General features: G+C 50.7%; 1 long non-coding RNA gene across 2 annotated transcripts; it reads right to left on the bottom strand.

The window, feature by feature from the left end:
* Window positions 1-319: 319 nt before the first annotated feature.
* LOC102423221 lies at window positions 320-11,254 on the bottom strand. 2 transcript variants are annotated; one of them, XR_002832132.1, is made up of 4 exons: window positions 11,169-11,254; window positions 7,558-7,702; window positions 4,135-4,557; window positions 320-3,961 (listed from the first exon to the last, which is right to left on the bottom strand). It is a non-coding gene; the product is annotated as an uncharacterized LOC102423221 (long non-coding RNA). The 2 variants fall into 2 exon arrangements; XR_002832131.1 differs by having other exon boundaries at window positions 320-4,557.
* Window positions 11,255-11,676: the final 422 nt, after the last annotated feature.

Below are 11,676 nucleotides of genomic sequence, written 5' to 3'. Positions count from 1 at the left end.
GAGGAAAGGGACACCTCCGGGGCTGGACACGTCCTCACCTGGTCTAGCGGCACTGGGGAGACCCGTGTGCCCTCTCACACCCCACTGCGCCCAGGAAAAGGGCCTTTGCAAAGGGAGACAGGCCCTCGGGGCACAGGGGAGATTCCCGGGGCCCAGAGAAGTGTTACCACCCTAGAGAAGCCATAGCCAGGCTTCCACCTGGACCTCCCGACCCCCAGCACACCCTGCAGCCGCCCCACTGCCCAAGAGGAGGAGACAGTGCTGTATCCCACCCCCATGCCCCCCACCCCACCTGAATCCTACAAATGACGGTTCCTGACTTCTCACCAACAGTGTTTGCAGGAGAGCACCCGCTACAGGTGCCCACACTCCCTCTGGGCCTGTGCCTTGGGGCATGTGCCATCTGAACCTCCCAGAGCGCTTTGCACTTACACTCTGGCCTCGCTGGCCCTAGTTTGTCCTCCCAGAGAGATGCGAGCTGCCTGAAGGCAGAGCCCAGCCTGACTCTGGCTCCCCAGGGCACTTAGGCAGAGCGGACTCCCGGTAGGTGTTTAAAAGCATTGAACGAACAAATGACGGAGGAAATACTGTATTTCTTAAGGCCAGTCACGTGATGCACCTTGACCACCACCCCCTTAAATGCCCCTTGGAGCTGCCACAGCCTCGCGACTGGTCTCCCAGCTTCCTCACTTGGACCACCACCCCATCCTTCAGCCATATTGCAGCCAAATGAGCTTTCTAAAGAGTGTCATCATCATTCTTCAAACACTGTTGCTTTCCACTGCTCTGGGGATAAATCCAAAATCTCCAGCCTCGGTGGTTGTAAGCCCCTCATTCTTTGGGCACCAGAAGTGCTTAGTTTTCTTTTTTCTTTTTCTTTTTTTTACATATTTTTATTGATTTCAGAGAAGGCGAGGGAGAGAGAGATAGAAACATCCATGATGAGAGCGAAACACTGAATGGCTGCCTCCTCCACGTCCCCCACTGGGGATCGAGCCCGCAATCCGGGCATGTGCCCTCACCGGCAATCGAACCCGTGATGCTCAGCCTCTGAGCCACACCAGCCAGGCTCGCTTAGTTCTCTTTGGTTCAAGTGGATGCTATTGTTCCTACCTCAGGGCCTTTGCAATTGCAGTTCTCACCTCCTGTCAGCTCTTTCTCTCTCTTTTACCCCCTTTAACTTCCATCACCTTCAGGTCTCAGGTTGTCTCGGTCTTGGGGAAGCCCTCCCTGGTCCCCAGGGGCACACATTCTCAAGGTAGCCTCGAATTTTCCTCTGTCACATCTTTTACAGTTGATCATTAGACTTCGCATGGTTATTTCATCCATGTCTATCCCCCACCCCCATTCTCCTGCCCCCAAAGACCGTCAGTAGGATGTGGACCTGTATCCGGCAGAAGGACACACCTGGCCCAGAAATGCCCTGCACCCCAGGGGGGCTGAGATTTGGGAAGTACTTAACCCAGTCAAGAGGTCAGCCCCACCCTGTTGCCAAAAGGTGTGGGGAGGAGGACCTGGGGGTGTGCCTGCGCACCCTGAAAGAGAAAGCTCAGGAGTATTTGGAGAGAGAGATAAGGTGGCCCAAGAGCAGGAAATGAGTTCCGGGCAGCTGTTGGCTGAGGCAGGGCAGTTCAGAATGAAAGCGGAGATCAAAGCCACAGGAAGTGGGCTGTTTTTTTTTTCAGCAACGGAAGAATCTGATCAAAGCCACACTTTCCTGTCTGGGTGGGGTAGGCCATTCATTCACTTATTGGCACGGCCATGCAACAAATAACAACAAATATGGAGGGAGCACCTTCCTGTGCGGCAGGCACTGTGCTGTGCCTGGGGCCTCAGCGGGGAGTCAAACTCTCCCGAGGTTACAGGCAGCCAGCTCAGTGTCCAGGCCAGTGTTCAAACTTCAACCCATTCGGTGAACCACAGCCAGAATGTTAAGAAATGAAACGCATGGTGGGATGAGGTGCAATGGAATGGCATGGAAAACACGCGTATGGCTTGCTGAAGGTTTGAGGACGGTTAGCATTGTTTAGCAATGAAGTATTTGTCCGTTACGGTATGCATATCTGTTAGACATCATGCTGTTGCACACTTAATAGACTACAGTGTCGAGTCGACATAAATTTTATATGCAGTGGGAACCAAAAAAAATGTGTGGGATTCATTTTATGGCACATTCCTGCTTCAGAGAAAGTCCTCTGGCAGAGCTGCAGGGTTGCAGGGCCAAGGGGACATGGACAGGGCACTGACCCTTTCTGCCAAAACCATCCTGCACCGTTTCCAGAGCATTCCGTAGTCCCCTGACTCATCTGCATTTGATTTGGAGTGATAACCCAAGATCTCTAACTTCAGTCCTAACTTTTCTTCTGGTCTCCAAATCCTTCTATCAAACCAGCCATCACCCAGATGTCTCCTTTTGGATGTCCCATGAGCACCTCAAATCATCAGGCCCTGAACTTAATTCATATGAATCCCAACCCCACCACCAAGTCTACAAATCCAGTTTACGTTTGGGATGAATGGCACCACCATTGCCCAGTCACTCAAGCCAGAAATCAACTCCCTTCTCCCCATCACTCACAGGCAATCAATCACAGCCCACCAATCTTTTCACTCCTCCATCCTCTTCATCATTGCCCAGCCTGAGGGTGCCTCACCCCCTTGCACCCAGGTCACTACATTGGCTCCCTGGCTGCCCTCCCCACCCCCAACAGGCCATCTCTGATGCAGCCCAGAGAACGTTCTGAAACACAGATCTGGTTGTGTCAGTCCCATGATCCTTCATGCCTCCTCCCTCCCTGAGGATGAAGTCCAAACACCTCTACGTGAGGATTTCACATCTGGTGTCACCCCCTAGCCCACTTAATTTCCCCACGCCATCATTACCTCCACCCCACCTCCTATGCTCCAACTATTCTAGTTAGTCCTCAATCCCCTTATACACATCTATTCCTTTGTACTTGCTGGACCCACTTTCGAAACTCAATACCTCTGCTTCACCTGGCCTATAACCTTCTAGTCCCAGCTCAGCCCTGCCTCCTCTGGAAAGCCCACCTTGATTTCCACCGTACCTTACACATCCTCCTTTAGAGCAAAGACTCTATGAACTAGTCATGGTTTAACTGAAGATCTGCCTCCCCAACTAGCCCGTCAACTTCTTGAAGGCAGGGACATGATTTCATCTTCCTTTCCCCGGCACCGAGCACACAGACAGCCAGACTGCTCCCAGGAAATCCTCAGTAAGTAATGGCCAACCAACGAAGTACTGGGCTCCGGGGACCTCCGTGGTGACATGCTGGACAGTGGCTGAGCTGAGATGGGAAGCTGGACCCTTTCCCACCCTCGTGTCAATGTAGGGGACACAACCTACTAAGATGAGAGACAGCGTGGGGTAGCCCTTCGCCTACCAGCCCGATGCTCCTGAACCCTGTCAACAGGGCCTGGGGTTGTTGTCACAGTCGTGGGGACAGGTGCACTGAGCTGTCCACACTCTCAGGACCAGAGGCGGGATCAGATCCACAGCCAGGCTTTGAACCTGCAGAGCTGGGAATCTCTGTCCCACTGGCCACTGCAGACAGCCTTGGCTTCGGGGACACTTGGCTCTACCCACGTGAACCAAGTGGCCAGTGAGCATCAGGGGACAGGGCTGGGTGACTCGGGACACAACGCCTTCCTTCTCTGGGCTTCAGTTTCCCCACCTGCGAAATGGCAACTTGCACCAGGTCCATTCCAGCTCAAAAACACTTACATGTGTGATTTCAACTTTGATCCCACCAAGAAACAAGTCTGAGGGCCAGGCCAGGGACCAGGGACGCGGTGTGGAAAGAACACAGTGTTTGGGGACGGCTGCCCTCTGCCCAGCCTCTGCCCTTGGTACCTTGTTACGCTAGCTGAGTCCCTTGACCTTCCTCGGTTTCCTCATCTGTAAAAGGGAATACGGAGTGGCAGCCACACCATAAAGCAGCTGTAAGAAGAAAAGCGATGGCTTATGTGACATGCCTGGCGCAGTGCTTACCGTAACCGATGCCATCAGTCTGTGGTTCCCTTCCCGGGTGCTGGAGGGCACCTGGGAGTGCTGGGTGCCTCTCCAGCTCAGCCTGCAGGACCCGGAGACTAGAAAATTCTACCCTCACTCACCTGGCCTCCTCGCTCCCCATCCCCCTATGTGGCTTCCCTCAACTGCCAAGCTCGGCTCCCGGCCTGAGTCTGGCTGAGGGCCGGAGTGGCCAGGTGAGCGTGGTTAGCCACACATGTGACCACCAAGATCCCAGGCCAGAGTGGCAGAGTCCAGAGTCACACTGAGGTCTGGGGGCTCCGAGTCCAGTGCTCGTGTGGCCGAACAGCAGACCCCCATGTGGTGCAGGCCCATGGGCTCACTCACTGTCCAGCCACCCTCCCTCTGTCCCCAGGTGACCCCGCGCATTCCTGTGGTTTGGGGTTTGCTGGTGCGGTGGCTGCGACTGAAATCTGGGCACCCTCCCACCAGCTAATGGGGAGGGGGCTCCAAGGGGCCAGATTCTTCTTCAAATGAGATTCCCGTGGTTTCCTCGGCCGAGGCGTCTGTGGGGCAGAGAACAAACAATGTGGAATTAAATTTCTCTGGAAAAACAATGTGGAATTAAATTTTTTGGAAAAAAAGGCTCCGCAAGTGAAGACCTAAGCATCTCTCTGGGCGTAGGGCCCACGTCACTGGTGCCAGGCTGGACTCCCACTGCCGTCCAGGCTCCGTGGTTGAGCAATCCCAGGTCCTGAGGCCATGCACCCCTTCCCCCGACCTCCCCACCCTGTGTGACCTCCGAACTGTCACCAGAGAAGGGCTCCAAGTTTTTCCAGACCCTGACCAGAGACAGCTGGGAGCCCCAAAACAGAAGCGTCCCCCTGGGACCGGTCCGCACCAGTTGTAGGTGGTGCTGCCACCGCCGCTGGGGGGGCGGGGGGGATTTCAGGATCGGGTGGCAAAGACTAGGGGATGTGGTGAGACTGGCGGTCTCCCTGGGTCCCCAGGCCCCAGCAGCATATTCTAGAGTGACAGACCCCAAGAGGCACAGAGAAAGCCACCTGCTGACTTCCCCAGTTCCCAGCCCAACACCATCGTAGAGCCAGTTAAGAAAGGGTCCTGCACATGTAGTCTCCACATGATGGAATATTATTCAGCCATGAAAAAGCATGAAGTACTGATACATGCCGAACACAGGTGAACTTTGAAATCACGAAGCTGAGTGGAAGAAGCCAATCACAAAAAAATCACATATTGTATGATTCTATTTGTATCAAATATCCAGAATAGGCAAATCCATTAGCCAATTTCTTGGGAGTCCAACTCCAGAGTCTATACTTTTTTTTTTATCCTCACCCGAAGATATGTTTTTCATTGATTCTAGAGAGAGAGGAAAGTAGAGGGAGAGAGAGAGAGAGAGAGAAACATCCATGTGAGAGAGAAACATCAATTGATTGCCTCCCATACACGCTCCAACCGGGGATCAACCCCACAACCTGGGTATGTACCCTGACCGGGAATCGAACCTGGGACACTTTGGTGCATGAGACGATGCTCCAACCAACTGAGCCACACCGGTTAGGTCTAAACTTTTAACTCCTACACTCTGTTGCCTCACAAAATCTTAAAGATTTCAAGTCCCCTGACTCTCCATCTGGGGTCAGACACTATGTTAATCAGGCTGCCACTGCTGTGCCCTCTCGAACATTTTGGTGACTTCCCATATAAAGACTTCTTTCTTCCACAGGTGCAATGGCCATGGGCCAGGCCAGGCCCCTTCCACTGACTGCAGAGAGGGCCTTGACATCTCCCCTGAGCCCTTCACCTCAGGCCGTCGGACAGAGAAGAGAGTGAGCCAACGTGGGTGTTTTAAGGGTCAGACTAGGCCGTGGCATGGTTCACATCTCTTTGGCCGCGTTGCACTGTCCAGAACTCAGTCCGCGGCCCCATCTAACTACAGGGGAAGCTGGGAAATACAGTCTCACTCTGTGCCCAGAAGGAAAGGAGATTTGAATCTGGGGGAAAGACAGCTTAGGCACGGCCATGGATGCCACGCCCTTTGACCACATGGCTCCAGGCCGGCTGTGTGTGAAGAGCTGCAGGTGCAGCCAATGTCATCAGAACTAAGCTCAAGACATGAAAACAAGGGTGTGCACGCAGGCGGGGCCAGAAAGGTGTGAGAGCAGTGAGTGTGCTCTTACTCACCTGCTAGGCTCAGCAGGAGGCCTTGAGTATCCAACGAGTTCAACTCGAGCTTAGGGGTACTTGGGATCACACACAGTACTCACCCCCTCTCCCAAGCTGGCCAGGGACCCCCTTCTCCGGGCCAGGCCCTGGGCAGATGGCCCAGCAGCTTGGGCTACGGCTGCTCCTGGTTAGGAGCAGGGCACAGGCGCTGATGTCCCTAGGTGTGTCCCTATACCTTCCCTCTCTCAGGGACAGTGAGGGCCCAAGCAGGGCCATCTGAGGGTGACAGTGCTGAGCCCCAGCCTGTCTGGTTTGGGACACAGGTGGCTGGTTTTCTTTTCAGATTTAACTCTGAGGTGTACAAAACAGCGAACTATGCCCCAAGCCAAAGACAAATTAATTTGTCCAGAGAGGACACATGACATACCCCTGAGCAGAGTGATCCAGACGGCCTGTCATAAGGCAGGAAGGGGCCAGGAAGGAACAGGACACTAGTAAGAAGCATATTTGCCCTAGCCGGTTTGGTTCAGTGGTTGGAGCTTCAGCCCTCGGACTGAAGGTTCGATTCTGGTCAAGGGCACCTACCTCGATTGTAGGCTCGATCCCCAGTCCTGGTCAGGGTGCCGGTGGGAGGCAACCAATCTCTGTGTCTCTCTCACATTGATGTTCCTCTCTCCTCCTCCCTCCCACTCTCTCTAAAAATCAATGCGGGTGAGGATTAACAAAAATTAACAGAAAGAAGCATGTTCACACCTGTCCTAGGCAGGGACCTGCTTCCCCTAGAGAGCAGAACACCTGTCCCTCTGGGGGCCGCACTGACCAGCCTGCACTGCCTCCACACGCCTCTGTGGGGGTCAGGGGAGGCCCTGAAGGCAAGGACCTGAGTTTCAGTCTGGCTCTGTCACTACTTGCAATGGGCCCTAAGCCCCCTCCCTCTCTGGGCCTCAGCTGACCCATGGTCCATGAGAACTGGCCTCCAGAGTGAAGTGCACATGCCCTCAGGCAGCAGAAGGACCTGCTGGCACGTGGGAAGAAAATGTTCAAGTTCAATGTACACATTTACATGCATTTCTGTCTAAAGTAGGGAAGTTCAGCTCTACCGATATTTAACATCCAGACTGACCTGGGTGCTGGGTGTGTTTTTGGCCAATTGTGTCCCCCACATTAGTCAACGTCTAGGGGGAGGAGCAGAGGACTTGGGGGCAGCCTCCTCACTCTCTTGCTCAATTTTCAACACATGGCGACATACTGCCATTTACATAGGCCCAGTTCAGTGGAATCTGCAGATTGTAGTGTGATTCGCACTAAATTAATCCGCCTTTCAACAAGACAAGTGGCCTAAAATGATCTCTGCAAAGAAAATAGCAGCACTTCACCTTAATCCTAGGATGTGATTTCACCTGATGCTCCAGGGAGGGGAGACAGGGTTGTCTGTTGAGAGTTACAGCAGATGTCATTCCAGAAATGACATCTCTTTTCATCAGGGTCAAGGTGACGTTTAAACAGCTGTTGGTGGAGGACCTTTTTTGGAAGGAACATAGTATGATTTGGAAGTAACGTTTCAAAATGTTCTCATCGTTATATGATTTTTGTCGTTAAAAACCTTGTGTGTTCCCAAGATCTTTTATAGCTACCCTTAAACACACACACACACACACAGAGAGAGAGAGAGAGAGAGAGAGAGAGAGAACAAAAAGGAATTTTTTAACTTGCTTATAAAACTCTTCCAAATGAAGTGTTTGAGTGGGTTTTAAACCCATTTGCTAAAAGCATTAAAATGCAACATATTCTAATTTCGTTGTGAGGACAACTGATTGACATGAGGGAAGATGGAAATTTGAAAGTCAATTTTGAACAAAACTTTTGCAGAATGGGTGATGGCATTGAAAATTGAAGACTGAATGTCATGATTTAATGAGCCAGGCCCACAATGCGTGGCACCCGTCTGGGGCGGGGTGTCTTCATGAGGCCCCCTCTTCAGCTGTGACAGCCTTTAGCACTGAATATTGCAATAAACCAAATTTAGTCCCAGGCCTTCACGTCGCTCTTCCACAAAGTGTTCAACCAGGATTTTCAAAAATAAAGAAGCACATTTAATGGCATGGCTCTCATTGTCAGAACAAAAAGGGATTTTGTGCCATTATTCAGTGAAATGCCATAAAAATTACTTTAAAACTGTATTTATTACATTTGTCATTTTTGTTTATATCACTTTATAATGTACATAATATAATATACATATATAATTTATTTATATAAGCATAATGTATCTGATCATGTACATGTATTTTTAAATGTGCATACTAATGTATGTTCATGTATCTAGTTCGTGTACATCATTTATAAAGCTCTATGTATGTAATTTATAAATAAATAGACACCAGGGGTGCCTGCTTAACATTTTTTACCGATGATGTATGAACAATCAAGTTTGAGTTCAAGGATGACTGAGCACCTCTGGGCCCCTCCAGCTCTGGTATTAGAGACTGCAGGGGACCCACCCTGCATAGGTAGGGCATTCATAAGAAAGATATTCCCGGATTGGGCCTCACCTATCACACAGGTAGAGTTTCAGGCATGCACACTTTTCTAAAGTTTTTTTTAGTCGATTTTTTAGAGAGAGAGGGAGAGAGAGAGAAACATCCATGTGAGAAACAACTGGCTGCCTCTTGCATGCAGGGAATGAACCTGCAGCCTGGGCATGTGCCCTGACAGGGAATCGGACCCGCAACCTTTTGGTGCACAGGACGCCCACTACACCCAACCCGCCGGCCAGGGCCAGGCATGCACATTTTGCAGCTAAGACGTCAGAGGTGCAGAAGAGTAAAATCTGAGACGTGTTCCACCTCCCGTCGGCATCCCCACCATAAAGACCAGAATCCCCTCCCCTCGGATAATCCCCTCACTCTCCTCCTCACCCCTCCCACTGCCACAGGAGAGGGAAAATGAGACTTCCCTCCTGCTCAGAGGGAATCGGTGGCCCTGAGAGGGTCTTTCCTGGTGGGCCCAGCAAACCGGCCGTGGAGAGTAAGTGTAAATGCAGGCATCCAGAGTGCAGCCTGGCCTTTACCGGCCCTGCTCTCTCTGCACCTTGATGCAGAGCCTGGTTTTTGGCCACCAACATTCTCACTATCCTCTCTGTTGGGAATCGCTGCCTCACGTGCTACAGAGAGAGCCAAGATGTTCAGGAGCCTACCCACCCATGTCAGCTCTCTGCCCCATCATAGCAAAGAACATCCCTTCCCCAATCTTTGCATCTGTCCCTACCCCAAAGAAGAGAGAGTCGCAGAAAAAAGCAGGCCTGCACCTCTGCTACCCTCATAGGGGGCTCATCACCTGCCTGGAGCAAAAGAATTGTTCTATGGCACAAATACATTCATGCCCTTCCCTCCCTGCTCTCTCTGCTTGAAAACTTCCTCTGGAGGGTATATGCTAAGTGAAATAAGCCAGATAGAGAAGGCAAATAACATGATTTCACTTATATGCAGAATCTAAAAAAAACAAATGAAACAGAAACAAACTCATAGATACAGAGAACATTTTGATGGTTGCCAGGTGGGAGGGGCTTGGGGGGGATGGGTGAAAAAGAGGGGAGGATTAAGATGTGCAAATTGCCAGTTATAAAATAGTCATGGGGATGTAAAGTACCGCATAGGGAATATAGTCAATAATAGTGTAATAGCCCTAATTGGTTTGGCTCAGTGGATAGAGCGTCAGCCTGCGGACTGAAAGGTCCCGGGTTCGATTCCGGTACCTTGGTTGCAGGCACATCCCCAGTAGGAGGTGTGTAGGAGACAGCTGATCGATGTTTCTCTTTCATCGATGTTTCTAACTCTCTATCCCTCTCCCTTCCTCTCTGTAAAAAATCAATAAAATATATTTAAAAAATAATAATAATAGTGTAATAACTGTGTATGGATGGTGTCAGATGGGTGCTAGACTTATCGGGGTGGTCACTCCGTAAGTTATTTACATGTCTAATCACTATGTTGTACAGCTGAAACTAATATTTATTGCATGTCAACTGTAATGGAAAGTTTAAAACAATTTTTAAATAAATGAATGAAAATAATTTTTTTAAAAAATGCTTATGCTTCCTATGTATCTCCATTGCTCACAACAGAAAAGCCAGGTTGCCTAGGGCAACCCACAGGTCCTTCTCCCCCCTTCAGCCCACCTGCATCAGTCACCGGCAGGAAGCAGAAACCACAGGAGCTAATTTCAGCGGAAAGGAATTTCATGCAGGTAATTCGGTGCTTACTAAATCACTGGGAGGGTTAGACCAGCTGGCTGCACCTGCAGGAATGTCTCCCAGAGACACACAGGACCCACCTTGGAACTGCCCCCTCTGGCATCATCAAGAAGATAAGGAATCAGGAGCCACCCAGACTCTGTTGCCTTCAAGAACCATCACTTAACTAATAGAAGGGTCAGGAAGTCGTTTCAGCGACAACCCACACCTGTGTGCTGGGTGCTGGGAGGCAGCTGCCCCAAAAACCCAGTGTCTCCATAACCGCGCACCTCCCCAGGCCATGGGGTCGGTTGACAGAGCCGGCTGCCCAGCCAGAATTTCAGTGGCAAGGGAGGTGAGAAATGCAGCGGCCAGGAAGGCTCACTAGAGGAAGACAGGATAGAGGCAAAGCTATACACACATTGTCTTTCCAAATTCTTCATCCAACACTCTTCCCTCATTCACCCTGAATTCCAACCACAGAGACCTCTCCCAGGGTCCCCAGAATACTCCAGGCTCTTTCTCGCCTCTCTGATCTCCCCCAGGCTGGTCACCAGCCCCCTCCACTTCAAACTTCCTTCAAGAACCTGAGAAACTTTCTCTGACTCCCTCAGGCAGGGGTTACTGCAGCCCAAAGTTGTCCAAACAAACATAATGCAAACCACATACGTAATTCTACATTTTCTAGTAACTACATGTGGTAGGTTGAATAATGGCTGCCCCAAAATATCAAATCCTAGCCCCTATCACGCTTACCTGATTTGCAGCTGTAGTTAAGGATTTCAAGATGAGATTACCCTGGATTACCCAGGTGGGTCCTGGATGCCATCACAAGTGCCCTGACAAGGGAGAAGCAAGAAGAGGTAAGAGAGGAGAAGGCCAAGCAAAGAGGAGGCAGAGACTAGAGCGATGGGGCCACAGCCCAGGGATTCTGGGGCAGCCACAGGAGGTGGGAGAGGCAAGGACCACATTCTACCCTGGTTATTTTTTATCGAACCCAATATCAACATAATATTATCATTTCAACGTGTAATTAATATAAAAATGATGAATGAGCTCACTTACGTTCTCTTTTTTCATACTAAGTTTTTGAAATCTGATGTGCATCTTACACCTATAACAGCATCTCACTTCAGACGAGCCGCATGGGCCCTATGGGATGGCACCGTTTCAACAGATTTTTTAAGGCCATACGTTGACGTGAAAATTACAGAGTTCATGATGGAAGCACATTAGGAAATGGTGTGAAAGCAAAGGCTATATG

Source organism: Myotis lucifugus, unplaced genomic scaffold (assembly GCF_000147115.1).
Source record: "Myotis lucifugus unplaced genomic scaffold, Myoluc2.0 scaffold_329, whole genome shotgun sequence".
Taxonomy (NCBI): domain Eukaryota; kingdom Metazoa; phylum Chordata; class Mammalia; order Chiroptera; family Vespertilionidae; genus Myotis; species Myotis lucifugus.
The sequence above is the reverse complement of the archived record's forward strand: the minus strand, read 5'-3'. Positions and strand labels throughout refer to the sequence as shown.